The sequence below is a fragment of the Oncorhynchus clarkii genome, chromosome 23, assembly GCF_045791955.1.
Source record: "Oncorhynchus clarkii lewisi isolate Uvic-CL-2024 chromosome 23, UVic_Ocla_1.0, whole genome shotgun sequence".
In the NCBI taxonomy this organism is placed as follows: Eukaryota; Metazoa; Chordata; class Actinopteri; order Salmoniformes; family Salmonidae; genus Oncorhynchus; species Oncorhynchus clarkii.
Window position 1 is genome coordinate 56,209,056 of NC_092169.1, and position 19,763 is coordinate 56,228,818.

The window sequence follows — 19,763 nt, forward strand, 5'->3', positions numbered from 1 at the left end:
ATGACATAGATAGTAATTGCAATGAGCCTAACAATTGACATAAATACAGGAGTCTTCTATATGAGTTTGTATAGGAGTCTCGTATAGGAGTCTCGTATAGGAGTCTCGTATAGGAGTCTGGTACAGGAGTCTATAGTGTTTCTCCTGTCGGAACACTTTTACAACCAAGTTGACTGCCGGATTTTAAATGAACAAAATATGTTGGTTTGGTGACTAAACTACACATTACATTTGAAACAATGTTTTTTTTCTGATAACTAGTTAAATGCATCCGCCGTGGAGCCCAGTTTCATAAAATGACCATAATTCCCAGCTGCTTGCCGTCGTTTTAAAGTAATCACAAAAAAACAGGCCTTATTTTAGGTCATTTTTCACCCTGCCAGCTCCTATTAGTTCTATTGATCACCGAGGCAACAACTCGTCTTCCGAACATTCTATTCCCAGCCCATTGTTCTATGTCACAATGCCTGCTTCACGTTCATTGGCAATGAGACCTGATCCCGTTGTTGGTAGTTAAAATGACTCATGGAACTATGAGGTCGTCCCATTGTTTCCTATAGGGGAAATATAGGCATGTCTGTATATTTAGACAAATATCTCGCAATGTGTATATTTAGATTTTTTTTTCAAGTTAGTCGCCAATTTAATCATGAGAATCTCCTCTTTGTAATTATGTAAGTCTGGGCAGCGAGCTCGGACGTCATCAAATGCTAGCCCCAAAATACTTTTTGCCTTGGAAAGCTGAGCTCCCCATTGTTTTCCTACGGAGAGGCATGCCGGTCTATGTTCAAAACGGGTTTTAATCAGGAGAATCTCCTCTTTTAATTATGTAAGTCTGGGCAGCGAGCTCGTTTGTCATCGATTACTAGACCAGAAATAATCAGAAGTGTTCATTTCTTCCCTACTTTCTCATTACGCAGACATAAGCACAGTTGACACCATCAAGTGTTTTTTTTTCCAGTTTCGTGAGACGAACAGATTGTAGTGGTAAAAAAAAAGGGATATAATTTTTTGTGCCGTTTAGGCAAAATGGAATTCTAAGCATCACTCCAGTCAAAACAGACTGTGCGAACATTCCATTAATTCATACCTGCTCTCTATATCAAGTCATATGTAGATCATACCTGCTCTCTATATCAAGTCATATGTAGATCATACCTGCTCTCTATATCAAGTCATGTGTAGATCATACCTGCTCTCTATATCAAGTCATATGTAGCTCATACCTGCTCTCTATATCAAGTCATATGTAGATCATACCTGCTCTCTCTATCAAGTCATATGTAGATCATACCTGCTCTCTCTATCAAGTCATATGTAGATCATACCTGCTCTCTATATCAAGTCATATGTACAGTGCCTTGCGAAAGTATTCGGCCCCCTTGAACTTTGCGACCTTTTGCCACATTTCAGGCTTCAAACATAAAGATATAAAACTGTATTTTTGTGTGAAGAATCAACAACAAGTGGGACACAATCATGAAGTGGAACAACATTTATTGGATATTCCAAACTTTTTTAACAAATCAAAAACTGAAAAATTGGGCGTGCAAAATTATTCAGCCCCCTTAAGTTAATACTTTGTAGCGCCACCTTTTGCTGCGATTACAGCTGTAAGTCGCTTGGGGTATGTCTCTATCAGTTTTGCACATCGAGAGACTGACATTTTTTCCCATTCCTCCTTGCAAAACAGCTCGAGCTCAGTGAGGTTGGATGGAGAGCATTTGTGAACAGCAGTTTTCAGTTCTTTCCACAGATTCTCGATTGGATTCAGGTCTGGACTTTGACTTGGCCATTCTAACAGCTGGATATGTTTATTATTGAACCATTCCATTGTAGATTTTGCTTTATGTTTTGGATCATTGTCTTGTTGGAAGACAAATCTCCGTCCCAGTCTCCGGTCTTTTGCAGACTCCATCAGGTTTTCTTCCAGAATGGTCCTGTATTTGGCTCCATCCATCTTCCCATCAATATTAACCATCTTCCCTGTCCCTGCTGAAGAAAAGCAGGCCCAAACCATGATGCTGCCACCACCATGTTTGACAGTGGGGATGGTGTGTTCAGCTGTGTTGCTTTTACGCCAAACATAACGTTTTGCATTGTTGCCAAAAAGTTCAATTTTGGTTTCATCTGACCAGAGCACCTTCTTCCACATGTTTGGTGTGTCTCCCAGGTGGCTTGTGGCAAACTTTAAACGACACTTTTTATGGATATCTTTAAGAAATGGCTTTCTTCTTGCCACTCTTCCATAAAGGCCAGATTTGTGCAATATACGACTGATTGTTGTCCTATGGACAGAGTCTCCCACCTCAGCTGTAGATCTCTGCAGTTCATCCAGAGTGATCATGGGCCTCTTGGCTGCATCTCTGATCAGTCTTCTCCTTGTATGAGCTGAAAGTTTAGAGGGACGGCCAGGTCTTGGTAGATTTGCAGTGGTCTGATACTCCTTCCAATTCAATATTATCGCTTGCACAGTGCTCCTTGGGATGTTTAAAGCTTGGGAAATCTTTTTGTATCCAAATCCGGCTTTAAACTTCTTCACAACAGTATCTCGGACCTGCCTGGTATGTTCCTTGTTCTTCATGATGCTCTCTGCGCTTTTAACGGACCTCTGAGACTATCACAGTGCAGGTGCATTTATACGGAGACTTGATTACACACAGGTGGATTGTATTTATCATCATTAGTCATTTAGGTCAACATTGGATCATTCAGAGATCCTCACTGAACTTCTGGGGAGAGTTTGCTGCACTGAAAGTAAAGGGGCTGAATAATTTTGCACGCCCAATTTTTCAGTTTTAGATTTGTTAAAAAAGTTTGAAATATCCAATAAATGTCGTTCCACTTCATGATTGCGTCCCACTTGTTGTTGATTCTTCACAAAAAAATACAGTTTTATATCTTTATGTTTGAAGCCTGAAATGTGGCAAAAGGTCGCAAAGTTCAAGGGGGCCGAATACTTTCGCAAGGCACTGTAGATCATACCTGCTCTCTCTATCAAGCCATATGTAGATCATACCTGCTCTCTATATCAAGTCATATGTAGATCATACCTGCTCTCTCTATCAAGTCATATGTAGATCATACCTGCTCTCTCTATCAAGTCATATGTAGATCATACCTGCTCTCTCTATCAAGTCATATGTAGATCATACCTGCTCTCTCTATCAAGTCATATGTAGATCATACCTGCTCTCTCTATCAAGTCATATGTAGATCATACCTGCTCTCTATCAAGGCATATGTAGATCATACCTGCTCTCTCTATCAAGTCATATGTAGATCATACCTGCTCTCTATATCAAGTCATGTGTAGATCATACCTGCGCTCTCTATCAAGTCACATGTAGATCATACCTGCTCTCTCTATCAAGTCATATGTAGATCATACCTGCTCTCTCTATCAAGTCATATGTAGATCATACCTGCTCTCTCTATCAAGTCATATGTAGATCATACCTGCTCTCTCTATCAAGTCATGTGTAGATCATACCTGCTCTCTATATCAAGTCATATGTAGATCATACCTGCTCTCTCTATCAAGTCATGTGTAGATCATACCTGCTCTCTCTATCAAGTCATGTGTGGATCATACCTGCTCTCTATATCAAGTCATATGTAGATCATACCTGTTCTCTATATCAAGTCATATGTGGATCATACCTGCTCTCTATATCAAGTCATATGTAGATCATACCTGCTCTCTATATCAAGTCATATGTAGATCATACCTGCTCTCTAAATCAAGTCATATGTAGATCATACCTGCTCTCTCTATCAAGCCATATGTGGATCATACCTGCTCTCTATATCAAGTCATATGTAGATCATACCTGTTCTCTATATCAAGTCATATGTGGATCATACCTGCTCTCTATATCAAGTCATATGTAGATCATACCTGCTCTCTATATCAAGTCATATGTAGATCATACCTGCTCTCTAAATCAAGTCATATGTAGATCATACCTGCTCTCTCTATCAAGCCATATGTGGATCATACCTGCTCTCTATATCAAGTCATATGTAGATCATACCTGCTCTCTCTATCAAGTCATATGTAGATCATACCTGCTCTCTCTATCAAGTCATGTGTAGATCATACCTGCTCTCTATATCAAGTCATATGTAGATCATACCTGCTCTCTCTATCAAGTCATGTGTAGATCATACCTGCTCTCTCTATCAAGTCATCTGTAGATCATACCTGCTCTCTATATCAAGTAATATGTAGATCATACCTGCGCTCTCTATCAAGTCATATGTAGATCATACCTGCTGTCAAGATAAAACGGTAGAACGATAAAGAAAATAAGAAATGTAGAAAAGAAAGAGGATATCTGATGGTTATCCCACGAAGAAGACATTCCCTGATGGTTATCCCACGAAGAAGACATTCCCTGATGGTTATCCCACGAAGAAGACATTCTCTGATGGTTATCCAACCAAGAAGACATTCTCTGATGGTTATCCCACCAAGAAGACATTCTCTGATGGTTATCCCACCAAGAAGACATTCGCTGATGGTTATCCCACGAAGAAGACATTCTCTGATGGTTATCCCACGAAGAAGACATTATCTGATGGTTATCCCACGAAGAAGACATTCCCTGATGGTTATCCCACGAAGAAGACATTCTCGGATGGTTATCCCACGAAGAAGACATTCCCTGATGGTTATCCCACGAAGAAGACATTCCCTGATGGTTATCCCACGAAGAAGACATTCTCTGATGGTTATCCCACGAAGAAGACATTCCCTGATGGTTATCCCACGAAGAAGACATTCCCTGATGGTTATCCCACGAAGAAGACATTCCCTGATGGTTATCCCACGAAGAAGACATTCCCTGATGGTTATCCCACGAAGAAGACATTCTCTGATGGTTATCCCACGAAGAAGACATTCTCTGATGGTTATCCCACAAAGAAGACATTCTCTGATGGTTATCCCACGAAGAAGACATTCTCTGATGGTTATCCCACGAAGAAGACATTCTCTGATGGTTATCCCACGAAGAAGACATTCTCTGATGGTTATCCCACGAAGAAGACATTCTCTGATGGTTATCCCACGAAGAAGACATTCCCTGATGGTTATCCCACGAAGAAGACATTCCCTGATGGTTATCCCACGAAGAAGACATTCCCTGATGGTTATCCCACGAAGAAGACATTCTCTGATGGTTATCCCACGAAGAAGACATTCCCTGATGGTTATCCCACGAAGAAGACATTCTCTGATGGTTATCCCACGAAGAAGACATTCTCTGATGGTTATCCCACGAAGAAGACATTCCCTGATGGTTATCCCACGAAGAAGACATTCCCTGATGGTTATCCCACGAAGAAGACATTCCCTGATGGTTATCCCACGAAGAAGACATTCCCTGATGGTTATCCCACGAAGAAGACATTCTCTGATGGTTATCCCACGAAGAAGACATTCCCTGATGGTTATCCCACGAAGAAGACATTCTCTGATGGTTATCCCACGAAGAAGACATTCTCTGATGGTTATCCCACGAAGAAGACATTCCCTGATGGTTATCCCACGAAGAAGACATTCCCTGATGGTTATCCCACGAAGAAGACATTCTCTGATGGTTATCCCACGAAGAAGACATTCCCTGATGGTTATCCCACGAAGAAGACATTCCCTGATGCTTATCCCACGAAGAAGACATTCCCTGATGGTTATCCCACGAAGAAGACATTCTCTGATGGTTATCCCACGAAGAAGACATTCTCTGATGGTTATCCCACGAAGAAGACATTCCCTGATGGTTATCCCACGAAGAAGACATTCCCTGATGGTTATCCCACGAAGAAGACATTCCCTGATGGTTATCCCACGAAGAAGACATTCCCTGATGGTTATCCCACGAAGAAGACATTCCCTGATGGTTATCCCACCAAGAAGACATTCCCTGATGGTTATCCCACGAAGAAGACATTCTCTGATGGTTATCCCACGAAGAAGACATTCCCTGATGGTTATCCCACGAAGAAGACATTCTCTGATGGTTATCCCACGAAGAAGACATTCCCTGATGGTTATCCCACGAATAAGACATTCCCTGATGGTTATCCCACGAAGAAGACATTCCCTGATGGTTATCCCACGAAGAAGACATTCTCTGATGGTTATCCCACGAAGAAGACATTCCCTGATGGTTATCCCACGAAGAAGACATTCCCTGATGGTTATCCCACAAAGAAGACATTCCCTGATGGTTATCCCACGAAGAAGACATTCCCTGATGGTTATCCCACGAAGAAGACATTCCCTGATGGTTATCCCACGAAGAAGACATTCTCTGATGGTTATCCCACGAAGAAGACATTCTCTGATGGTTATCCCACGAAGAAGACATTCTCTGATGGTTATCCCACGAAGAAGACATTCCCTGATGGTTATCCCACGAAGAAGACATTCTCTGATGGTTATCCGACGAAGAATACATTCCCTGATGGTTATCCCACGAAGAAGACATTCCCTGATGGTTATCCCACGAAGAAGACATTCCCTGATGGTTATCCCACGAAGAAGACATTCCCTGATGGTTATCCCACGAAGAAGACATTCCCTGATGGTTATCCCACGAAGAAGACATTCCCTGATGGTTATCCCACGAAGAAGACATTCTCTGATGGTTATCCCACGAAGAAGACATTCTCTGATGGTTATCCCACGAAGAAGACATTCCCTGATGGTTATCCCACGAAGAAGACATTCCCTGATGGTTATCCCACGAAGAAGACATTCCCTGATGGTTATCCCACGAAGAAGACATTCCCTGATGGTTATCCCACGAAGAAGACATTCCCTGATGGTTATCCCACCAAGAAGACATTCCCTGATGGTTATCCCACGAAGAAGACATTCCCTGATGGTTATCCCACGAAGAAGACATTCCCTGATGGTTATCCCACGAAGAAGACATTCCCTGATGGTTATCCCACGAAGAAGGCATTCCCTGATGGTTATCCCACGAAGAAGACATTCCCTGATGGTTATCCCACGAAGAAGACATTCTCTGATGGTTATCCCACGAAGAAGACATTCCCTGATGGTTATCCCACGAAGAAGACATTCTCTGATGGTTATCCCACGAAGAAGACATTCTCTGATGGTTATCCCACGAAGAAGACATTCCCTGATGGTTATCCCACGAAGAAGACATTCCCTGATGGTTATCCCACGAAGAAGACATTCCCTGATGGTTATCCCACGAAGAAGACATTCTCTGATGGTTATCCCACGAAGAAGACATTCTCTGATGGTTATCCCACGAAGAAGACATTCTCTGATGGTTATCCCACGAAGAAGACATTCTCTTTCACTTTTCCTCACACTGCATTAAGTCCTGTATAGTCATTACCCTCCAAGGTGGAACAGTGTCTGTCTCACAACTTCAACACATTTCTATAGAAGTCTATAGAAGTCAGTTCTGTATATTCCATCACGTAAATCTGGTGTTGTAAAATCCTCCCTGTGCACATGGTGTCCTATTGGGATAATCCTTTACAAAGCCATTTCAGATCATATGAAGGTGAAAATGATTCTGTCATGTCGAGGAAGGGAGAAAAAAAACAAGGTTATATATTGACCAATAGTGAGTGACGTTTAGAATTATAAAGGTTCTATCTGCAAAAAAATGACTCAGAGATAATTGGCTTACATTTCAGAACCCCCATTGATTTGAATGGTGTGAGATTGATTTTTTTTTTAATCTTGTATTATTTCAATTAAAATACATGACTTGGTGTAATTAGATGAGGTGGAGAACATTGCACAGAACAATGTCAATAAATACATGTTGACAGAAATCCCAAGCTCTTGTCATATAATTACAGCTGCACACATCAACATTCACACAGTTACAACATATATAAGGGGAAATACAACACTGCTCCATAACTGTAAACTCTGACAGTAGGGCCAAGCATTGACCGTCCCTCCCCACAGTCATCCAACATGACGTAGAAGCTGGACGTGAACACATGAAAGTCTGGCTATCATCATCGTTTCATTTATTCCCGTCCTCTGGTGAAGAATCCCTCTCTTACTACGCCTCTCCCTGTTGACTTGTCTGGCGCTGGCAGGTAGGGGTGTTATAGCTCATCCGGTGAGCTCAATGAAGTTCAGTGTAATGGCTGTTGCTTTTACCGGAGGCTCCCCGTGGGCCGGCTTAAATCGGCACTCTGAGATTCTTCATGACGGACGTGTTAGGGGCATATCTGTCCACAGCTGTAACTCCTGTATCTAACTCTCTGTGTTGCTTTCAATGGCTGTCCTTCACTCAAGTTTTGCTTAACTATGACTAGATTACATGAGCTGATTTAAGTAGTAGAAGTAGTAGAACTAGAAGTAGTACTGGTGGTAGTAGTAGTAGTAGTAGAAATAGTAGTAGTACTGGTGGTAGTAGTAGTAGTAGTACTGGTGGTAGTAGTAGTAGGAGTAGTAGTAGTAGTAGTAGTAGTAGTACTGGTGGTAGTAGTAGTACTGGTGGTAGTAGTAGTAGTAGTAGTAGTAGTAGTAGTAGAAATTGTAGTAGTACTGGTGGTAGTAGTAGTAGTAGTAGTAGTAGTAGTAGTAGTAGAAATAGTAGTAGTACTGGTGGTAGTAGTAGTAGTACCGGTGGTGGTAGTAGTAGTAGTAGTAGTAGTAGTAGTAGTAGTAGTAGTAGAAATAGAAGTAGTACTGGTGGTAGTAGTAGTAGTACTGGTGGTAAAATAAGTAGTACTGGTGGTAGTAGTAGTAGTAGTACTGGTGGTAGTAGTAGTAGTACTGGTGGTAGTAGTAGTACTGGCGGTAGTAGAAGTAGTAGTAGTGGAATGAGTACTGGAGGTAGGAGTAGTAGTACTGGCAGTAGTGGTGGTAGTAGTAGTAGTGTTATTAGTAGTAGTAGTAGTGTTATTAGTAGTAGTGTTATTAGTAGTAGTAGTCGTAGTGGTAGTAGTAGTAGTAGTAGTAGTGTTATTTGTAGTAGTAGTATTAGTGGTATTATTGTTAGTAGTAGTAGTAGTAGTAGCAGTAGTGTTTGTAGTAGTAGTGTTATTAGTAGTAGTGTTATTAGTAGTAGTGTTATTAGTAGTAGTAGTAGTAGTAGTAGTAGTAGTAGTAGTGTTATTAGTAGTAGTGTTATTAGTAGTAGTAGTGTTATTATTATTATTAGTAGTAGTAGTAGCAGTAGTGTTTGTAGTAGTAGTAGTAGTAGTAGTAGTGTTATTAGTAGTAGTAGTATTAGTGGTATTATTATTATTAGTAGTAGTAGTAGTAGTAGTAGTGGTATTATTATTATTAGTAGTAGTGTTAGTGGTGTTATTTGTAGTAGTGGTAGTGGTAGTAGTTCTAGTAGTAGTAGTGGTATTAGTGGTATTATTATTAGTAGTAGTAGTAGTGGTATTATTATTATTAGTAGTACTAGTGTTAGTAGTATTAGTGGTGTTATTGTTATTATTAGTAGTAGTAGTAGTGTTAGTAGTATTAGTGGTGTTATTATTATTATTATTAGTGGTAGTATTATTATTAGTAGTAGTATTAGTGGTATTATTATTATTAGTAGTACTAGTGTTAGTAGTATTAGTGGTGTTATTGGTATTATTATGACAACAAGGTTGATGAAATCCGAGCAAGGGTAGCATTCCAGAGGGACATCAGAGATTGTAACGTTCTTTGCTTCACGGAAACGTGGCTTACTGGAGAGACGCTATCTGAGGCGGTGCAGCCAACAGGTTTCTCCACGCATCACGCAGACAGAAACAAACATCTTTCTGGTAAGAAGAGGGCGGGGGCGTATGCCTTATGACTAACGTGACATGGTGTGATGAAAGAAACATACAGGAACTCAAATCCTTCTGTTCACCTGATTTAGAATTCCTCACAATCAAATGTAGACCGCATTATCTACCAAGAGAATTCTCTTCGATTATAATCACAGCCGTATATATCCCCCCCCAAGCAGACACATCGTTGGCTCTGAATGAACTTTATTTGACTCTTTGCAAACTGGAAACCATTTATCCGGAGGCTGCATTCATTGTAGCTGGGGATTTTAACAAGGCTAATCTGAAAACAAGACTCCCTAAATTTTATCAGCATATCGATTGCGCAACCAGGGGTGGAAAGACCTTGGATCATTGTTACTCTAACTTCCGCGACGCATATAAGGCCCTGCCCCGCCCCCCTTTCGGAAAAGCTGACCACGACTCCATTTTGTTGATCCCTGCCTACAGACAGAAACTAAAACAAGAGGCTCCCACGCTGAGGTCTGTCCAACGCTGGTCCGACCAAGCTGACTCCACACTCCAAGACTGCTTCCATCACGTGGACTGGGACATGTTTCGTATTGCGTCAGACAACAACATTGACGAATACGCTGATTCGGTGTGCGAGTTCATTAGAACGTGCGTTGAAGATGTCGTTCCCATAGCAACGATTAAAACATTCCCTAACCAGAAATGGATTGATGGCAGCATTCGCGTGAAACTGAAAGCGCGAACCACTGCTTTTAATCAGGGCAAGGTGTCTGGTAACATGACCGAATACAAACAGTGCAGCTATTCCCTCCGCAAGGCTATCAAACAAGCGAAGCGTCAGTACAGAGACAAAGTAGAATCTCAATTCAACGGCTCAGACACAAGAGGCATGTGGCAGGGTCTACAGTCAATCACGGACTACAGGAAGAAATCCAGCCCAGTCACGGACCAGGATGTCCTGCTCCCAGGCAGACTAAATAACTTTTTTGCACGCTTTGAGGACAATACAGTGCCACTGACACTGCCTGCAACGAAAACTTGCGGTCTCTCCTTCACTGCAGCCGAGGTGAGTAAGACATTTAAACGTGTTAACCCTCGCAGGGCTGCAGGCCCAGACGGCATCCCCAGCCGCGCCCTCAGAGCATGCGCAGACCAGCTGGCCGGTGTGTTTACGGACATATTCAATCAATCCCTATACCAGTCTGCTGTTCCCACATGCTTCAAGAGGGCCACCATTGTTCCTGTTCCCAAGAAAGCTAAGGTAACTGAGCTAAACCCTGGGTCTCGACCCCACTCCAATTTGCTTACCGCCCAAATAGGTCCACAGACGATGCAATCTCAACCACACTGCACACTGCCCTAACCCATCTGGACAAGAGGAATACCTATGTGAGAATGCTGTTCATTGACTACAGCTCGGCATTCAACACCATAGTACCCTCCAAGCTCGTCATCAAGCTCGAGACCCTGGGTCTCGACCCCGCCCTGTGCAACTGGGTACTGGACTTCCTGACGGGCCGCCCCCAGGTGGTGAGGGTAGGCAACAACATCTCCTCCCCGCTGATCCTCAACACTGGGGCCCCACAAGGGTGCGTTCTGAGCCCTCTCCTGTACTCCCTGTTCACCCACGACTGCGTGGCCACGCACGCCTCCAACTCAATCATCAAGTTTGCGGACGACACAACAGTGGTAGGCTTGATTACCAACAACGACGAGACGGCCTACAGGGAGGAGGTGAGGGCCCTCGGAGTGTGGTGTCAGGAAAATAACCTCACACTCAACGTCAACAAAACTAAGGAGATGATTGTGGACTTCAGGAAACAGCAGAGGGAACACCCCCCTATCCACATTGATGGAACAGTAGTGGAGAGGGTAGCAAGTTTTAAGTTCCTCGGCATACACATCACAGACAAACTGAATTGGTCCACTCACACAGACAGCATTGTGAAGAAGGCGCAGCAGCGCCTCTTCAACCTCAGGAGGCTGAAGAAATTCGGCTTGTCACCAAAAGCACTCACAAACTTCTACAGATGCACAATCGAGAGCATCCTGGCGGGCTGTATCACCGCCTGGTACGGCAACTGCTCCGCCCTCAACCGTAAGGCTCTCCAGAGGGTAGTGAGGTCTGCACAACGCATCACCGGGGGCAAACTACCTGCCCTCCAGGACACCTACACCACCCGATGTCACAGGAAGGCCATAAAGATCATCAAGGACATCAACCACCCGAGCCACTGCCTGTTCACCCCGCTATCATCCAGAAGGCGAGGTCAGTACAGGTGCATCGAAGCTGGGACCGAGAGACTGAAAAACAGCTTCTATCTCAAGGCCATCAGACTGTTAAACAGCCACCACTAACATTGAGTGGCTGCTGCCAACACACTGACTCAACTCCAGCCACTTTAATAATGGGAATTGATGGGAAATGATGTAAATATATCACTAGCCACTTTAAACAATGCTACCTTATATAATGTTACTTACCCTACATTATTCATCTCATATGCATACGTATATACTGTACTCTATATCATCGACCGTATCCTTATGTAATACATGTATCACTAGCCACTTTAACTATGCCACTTTGTTTACATACTCATCTCATATGTATATACTGTACTCGATACCATCTACTGTATCTTGCCTATGCTGCTCTGTACCATCACTCATTCATATATCCTTATGTACATATTATTTATCCCCTCACACTGTGTACAAGACAGTAGTTTTGGAATCGTTAGTTAGATTACTTGTTGGTTATTACTGCATTGTCGGAACTAGAAGCACAAGCATTTCGCTACACTCGCATTAACTTCTGCTAACCATGTGTATGTGACAAATACAATTTGATTTGATTTGATTTGATTTGATTTATTATTATTAGTAGTAGTGTTAGTAGTATTAGTGGTATTATTATTATTATTATTATTAGTAGTATTAGTAGTAGTATTAGTAGTAGTAGTAGTAGTGGTATTATTATTATTATTAGTAGTAGTAGTAGTAGTGGTATTATTATTATTAGTAATAGTAATAGTGTTAGTGGTGTTATTTGTAGTAGTCGTAGTGTTAGTGGTAGTAGTAGTAGTAGTAGTAGTAATAGTAGTAGTAGTAGTAGTATTAGTAGTAGTAGTATTAGTGGTATTATTATTATTAGTAGTACTAGTGTTAGTAGTATTAGTGGTGTTATTATTATTAGTTGTAGGAGTGTTAGTAGTATTAGTGGTATTATTATTATTAGTAGTAGTAGTAGTGCTATTAGTAGCAGTAGTAGTAGTGTTAGTAGTGGTAGTAGTAGTAGTAGTAGTAGTAGTAGTAGTAGTAGTAGTAGTAGTAGTGTTAGTAGTAGTAGTAGTGTTAGTAGTGTTAGTGGTAGTAGTAGTAGTAGTAGTAGTAGTAGTAGTGTTAGTAGTGGTAGTGGTAGTGGTAGTGGTAGTGGTAGTAGTAGTAGTAGTAGTAGTAGTAGTAGTGTTAGTAGTGGTAGTGGTAGTTGTAGTAGTAGTAGTAGTGTTAGTAGTGGTAGTGGTAGTAGTAGTGGTAGTAGTAGTAGTAGTAGTAGTAGTAGTAGTGTTAGTAGTATTAGTGGTGTTATTATTATTAGTAGTAGTAGTGTTAGTAGTATTATTAGTAGTAGTAGTAGTAGTAGTGGTAGTAGTAGTAGTAGTAGTAGTGTTATTATTATTATTAGTAGTAGTAGTCGTAGTAGTAGTGGTAGTGGTAGTAGTAGTGGTAGTAGTAGTGGTTGTAGTAGTAGTGTTAGTAGTGGTAGTGGTAGTAGTAGTGGTATTAGTAGTAGTAGTAGTAGTGTTAGTAGTGGTAGTGGTAGTAGTAGTGGTATTAGTAGTAGTAGTAGTAGTAGTGTTAGTAGTATTAGTGGTGTTATTATTATTAGTAGTAGTAGTGTTAGTAGTATTAGTGGTGTTATTATTATTAGTAGTAGAAGTAGTAGTGCTATTAGTAGCAGTAGTAGTAGTGTTAGTAGTGGTAGTGGTAGTAGTAGTGGTAGTAGTAGTAGTAGTAGTAGTAGTAGTAGTGTCAGTAGTGGTAGTAGTAGTAGTAGTAGTAGTAGTGTTAGTAGTATTAGTGGTGTTATTATTAGTAGTAGTAGTAGTGTTAGTAGTATTAGTGGTGTTATTATTATTAGTAGTAGTAGTAGTAGTGCTATTAGTAGCAGTAGTAGTAGTGTTAGTAGTGGTAGTGGTAGTAGTAGTGGTAGTAGTAGTAGTAGTGTTAGCAGTAGTAGTGCTATTAGTAGCAGTAGTAGTAGTGTTAGTAGTGGTAGTAGTAGTAGTAGTAGTGTTAGTGTTAGTAGTGGTAGTAGTAGTAGATGTAGTGGTAGTAGTAGTAGTAGTAGTAGTGGTATTATTAGTAGTGGTAGTAGTAGTGGTAGTATTAGCCGTAGTGGTAGTAGTAGTAGTAGTGCAGCTACATAGTAGTAGTAGTGTTATTTTTAGTAGTGGTAGGAGTAGTAGTAGTAGTAGTCGTAGTAGTAGTAGTTTTAGTAGTAGTGGTAGTAGTGTTATTATTAGTAGTAGTGGTATTAGTAGTAGTGGTATTAGTAGTAGTGTTATTAGTAGTAGTGGTAGTAGTAGTAGTAATACTAGTAGTAGTGGTAGTAGTAGTTAGTAGTAGTTGTTAGTATTAGTAGCAGTAGTAGTTAGTAGCAGGAGTAGTTAGTAGTAGTAGTAGTAGTAGTAGTAGTAGTAGTTGGTAGCAGTAGTAGTAGTTAGTAGTAGTAGTAGCAGTTAGTAGCAGGACTAGTTAGTAGCAGTAGTAGTAGTTTGTAGCAGTAGTAGCAGTAGTAATAGTTAGTAGTAGCAGTAGTAGTAGTGGTGGTAGTAGTTAGTATCAGTAGTAGTAGAAGTTAGTAGCAGTAGTAGTAGTAGTAGTAGTAGTAGTTTATGGATCCCATCTTGATGTTAATCTTCCTTCAATCTTTGCTCTCATCTAATTGGAGGACAAATAACAAAGTGCCTTCCTAGTGGACCCCTAGTCCCTATCTAGTGCACTACTTTTGACCAAGGCCCATAGGGGTCTCTGATCAAATGTAGTGCACTAGATAGGTAGTGTCCCGCACTCTATTCTCTAAGTAACAACCTAATTACAGTAGACTAGGAGCTGAATAAATCACACAGAAAGGTGTTTATCTACCACAAAAACTTGATGGATTAATACTTGGCTCGGTGAGTGTGTCATCTAGCTGTAATAACAGAGCTTTCGTTACTGTTAAAACACTAACACACTCTCCATTACACTGATCTCCCTTCGCAGTATGGTTAATGAATTAGGATCTTGTTCAGTTTAATGTTTTAATCATATTTCAATCATTAATATCTAAAGCTATTACGTCTTTAATTCATTGGGTAGTCCGTTTTCATTTATCAAACTAAAAACAGTGGAGTTCATTTGTCTTTTGGCTGTTCCAATTGCTTAGTCTGGAAGTAGAATGTATTAGTGTATTCATGTGTTGTTGCTAACTTTTTGTATTGAACAAAATATATCTAGGGGACTTTTTAAATCATAAATCATGCTCTCCACAGACCCCACGCACTCCTGCTTAAACCCATCTCTCTCTCTCTCTCTCTGTATCTTTGCCCCATCCATCTATATTTGCTCCACCCCCTTTACCACATGTTGTGTTACTTAACCGATCTATCCTCTGGCTAAGTAACAACATGATCCTGTGGAATAATGAATCATGTGCATCATAATAAAGATTACATTATTTCACTAGGCAATGTACCCAAATGTGATGCCCTCTGTGCAAAGGATTTATTCATTCCTCATTAATATATTCTGAAAGATTCAGTTCCAGACAGACTGAGAAGGACATAAGTCCTCATAGACCAAAAAGGAAGTCCTCATAGACCACAAAGGAAGTCCTCATAGACCACAAAGGAAGTCCTCATAGACCATAAAGGAAGTCCTCATAGACCATAAAGGAAGTCCTCAGAAACCACAAAGGAAGTCCTCATAGACCATAAAGGAAGACCTCATAGACCACAAAGGAAGTCCTCATAGACCATAAAGGAAGTCCTCAGAAACCACAAAGGAAGTCCTCATAGACCACAAAGGAAGTCCTCATAGACCACAAAGTAAGTCTTCATAGACCACAAAGGAAGTGCTCATAAACCTCAAAGGAAGTCCTCATAGACAACAAAGGAAATCCTCATAGACCACCAAGGAAGTCCTCATAGACAACAAAGGAAATCCTCATAGACCACAAAGGAAGTCCTCATAGACCACAAAGGAAGTACTCATAGACCACAAAGGAAGTCCTCATAGACCACAAAGGAAGTCCTCATAGGCCACAAAGGAAGTCCTCATAAACCACAAAGGAAGTCCTCATAAACCACAAAGGAAGTCCTCATAAACCACAAAGCTTACAGGTGCATTTCTCTGTGATGAAAATAGCCAATTCCCCTAACAGGTATTCAACAGGAATGGGAGTAGATGATGAAGTGATTCATCCCCAGTCAGGCAGCTCTGCTCAGAGAAATCCATCCGTCTGGTTCTCTGTTGGAGGCCTTCTCTTCTGTAGTTATCTAGTAATGATTCCTGGGCAACGATTCTATTCCATAACCATGTATGTGGCCCGAATGGGACCTTACATTCCCTCTATAGTGCACTAGTCTTGACCAGGGCCCATAGGGTAGTGCACTAATTAGTGAATCAGTTGCCATTTGGGATACAGCCCATGTGATATGGCAACAGACCCAGGTCCTGTAGGTCAGTTAGACAACACATGTAGCAGTCATTCACCCTCTGGGGAACATAATGACTTTATCCATCAAGTCCAAAGACCTTAGAAAATGATTGACTAGTTTAGGAAACAAATCTGGATTTTCTTCAAGTATTTGCTTGTTTTTATTTATTTATTTGTGCTTTAAATAGATTTTTAAAAATCCCGACCATCTTCATTTGACAATAACACCGAACCCAAACCGGATGCACGCCATCGTGCGCCAATAGATTTTGTCCCATCACATTAAACGCGATCACGACACGTAGGTTGAAATATCAAAACAAACTCGAAAAGTATCAAAGGTGGAAAAGCATTAAACATTCATGGCAATTTAGCTAGCCAGCTTGCTGTTGCTAGCAAATGTGTCCTATTTAGCCAGCTTGCTGTTGCTAGCAATTGTGTCCTATTTAGCTAGCCAGCTTGCAGTTGCTAGCAAATGTGTCCTATTTAGCTAGCCAGCTTGCAGTTGCTAGCAAATGTGTCCTATTTAGCTAGTCAGCTTGCTGTTGCTAGCAAATGTGTCCTATTTAGCTAGCCAGCTTGCAGTTGCTAGCAAATGTGTCCTATTTAGCTAGCCAGCTTGCAGTTGCTAGCAAATGTGTCCTATTTAGCTAGCCAGCTTGCTGTTGCTAGCAAATGTGTCCTATTTAGCTAGCCAGTTTGCAGTTGCTAGCAAATGTGTCCTATTTAGCTAGCCAGCTTGCAGTTGCTAGCAAATGTGTCCTATTTAGCTAGTCAGCTTGCTGTTGCTAGCAAATGTGTCCTATTTAGCTAGCCAGCTTGCTGTTGCTAGCAAATGTGTCCTATTTAGCTAGCCAGCTTGCTGTTGCTAGCAAATGTGTCCTATTTAGCTAGCTTGCTGTTGCTTGCTAATTTGTCCTGGAATATAAACATTGAGTTGTTATTTTACCAGAAATGCACAAGTTCCTCTACTCCGACAATTAATCCACATAAAACAGTCAACCAAATAATTTCTAGTCATCTCTCCCCCTTCCAGGCTTTTTCTTCTTCAAACTTATATGGCGATTGGAATCTAACTTTCATAGGTGTAGTACAATGACTGACCGACCTCCGTTCGTCTTTCAGTCACCCACGTGGGTATAACCCGTGAGGAGATGGCACGTGAGTATCTGCTTCTATAAACCAACGAGGTGGGAGATGGGAGAGGCATGACTTCACCACGTTCAGCCTCACAAATAGAACTGACTTCTATTTTAGCGCCTGGCAACGTAGACACTCGTTGGCGCACGTGAGCAGTGTGGGTGCAATGATTGAATAACATGTATGTGTACATTTATTTTGCAACGCTCGCGCAAGGTGTGGCCAGCATGTCTGGGTGTTATTGGTCAGCTCCATGTGATGTAACCCTGTCTGGGTGTTATTGGTCAGCTCCATGTGATGTAACCCTGCCTGGGTGTTATTGGTCAGCTCCATGTGATGTAACCCTGTCTGGGTGTTATTGGTAGCTCCATGTGATGTAACCCTGTCTGGGTGTTATTGGTCAGCTACATGTGATGTAACCCTGTCTGGGTGTTATTGGTCAGCTACATGTGATGTAACCCTGTCTGGGTGTTATTGGTCAGCTACATGTGATGTAACCCTGTCTGGGTGTTATTGGTCAGCTACATGTGATGTAAGCTATAGGTAACCCTGTCTGGGTGTTATTGGTCAGCTACATGTGATGTAACCCTGTCTGGGTGTTATTGGTCAGCTACATGTGAGGTAACCTATAGGTAATCCTGTCTGGGTGTTATTGGTCAGCTACATGTGAGGTAACCTATAGGTAACCCTGTCTGGGTGTTATTGGTCAGCTACATGTGATGTAACCCTGACTGGGTGTTATTGGTCAGCTACATGTGATTTAACCCTGTCTGGGTGTTATTGGTCAGCTACATGTGATGTAACCCTGTCTGGGTGTTATTGGTCAGCTACATGTGATGTAACCCTGTCTGGGTGTTATTGGTCAGCTACATGTGAGGTAACCTATAGGTAACCCTGTCTGGGTGTTATTGGTCAGCTACATGTGAGGTAACCTATAGGTAACCCTGTCTGGGTGTTATTGGTCAGCTACATGTGATGTAATCCTGACTGGGTGTTATTGGTCAGCTACATGTGAGGTAACCTATAGGTAACCCTGTCTGGGTGTTATTGGTCAGCTACATGTGATGTAATCCTGACTGGGTGTTATTGGTCAGCTACATGTGAGGTAACCTATAGGTAACCCTGTCTGGGTGTTATTGGTCAGCTACATGTGAGGTAACCTATAGGTAACCCTGTCTGGGTGTTATTGGTCAGCTACATGTGATGTAATCCTGACTGGGTGTTATTGGTCAGCTACATGTGAGGTAACCTATAGGTAACCCTGTCTGGGTGTTACAGTAGAGAGGCTATATACAGTAGAGAGGCTATATACAGAAGAGAGGCTATAGACAGTAGAGAGGCTATATACAGTAGAGAGGCTATATACAGTAGAGAGGTTGTATACAGTAGAGAGGCTATATACAGTAGCGAGGCTATATACAGTAGAGAGGCTATATACAGTAGAGAGGCTATATACAGAAGAGAGGCTATAGACAGTAGTGAGGCTATAGACAGTAGAGAGGCTGTATACAGTAGAGAGGCTATATACAGTAGCCAGGCTATATACAGTAGAGAGGATATATACAGTAGACAGGCTATATACAGTAGAGAGACTATAGATAGTAGAGAGGCTATATAAGGTAGAGAGGCTATATACAGTAGAGAGGCTATATACAGTAGAAAGGCTATATACAGTAGAGAGGCTATATACAGTAGCGAGGCTATATACAGTAGTGAGGCTATAACAGTAGCGAGACAATAGATAGTAGAGAGGCTATATACAGTAGAGAGGCTATATACAGTAGACAGGCTATATACAGTAGAGAGGCTATATACAGTAGAGAGGCTATATACAGTAGAGAGGCTATATACAGTAGAGAGGCTATATACAGTACAGAGGCTATGCACAGTAGACAGGCTTTATACAGTAGAGAGGCTATAGACAGTAGAGAGGCTATAGATAGTAGAGAGGCTATATACAGTAGAGAGGCTATATACAGTAGAGAGGCTATATACAGTAGAGAGGCTATGTACAGTAGACAGGCTATATACAGTAGACAGGCTATATACAGTAGAGAGACTATAGAGAGTAGAGAGGCTATATAAGGTAGAGAGGCTATATACAGTAGAGAGGCTATATACAGTAGAAAGGCTATATACAGTAGAGAGGCTA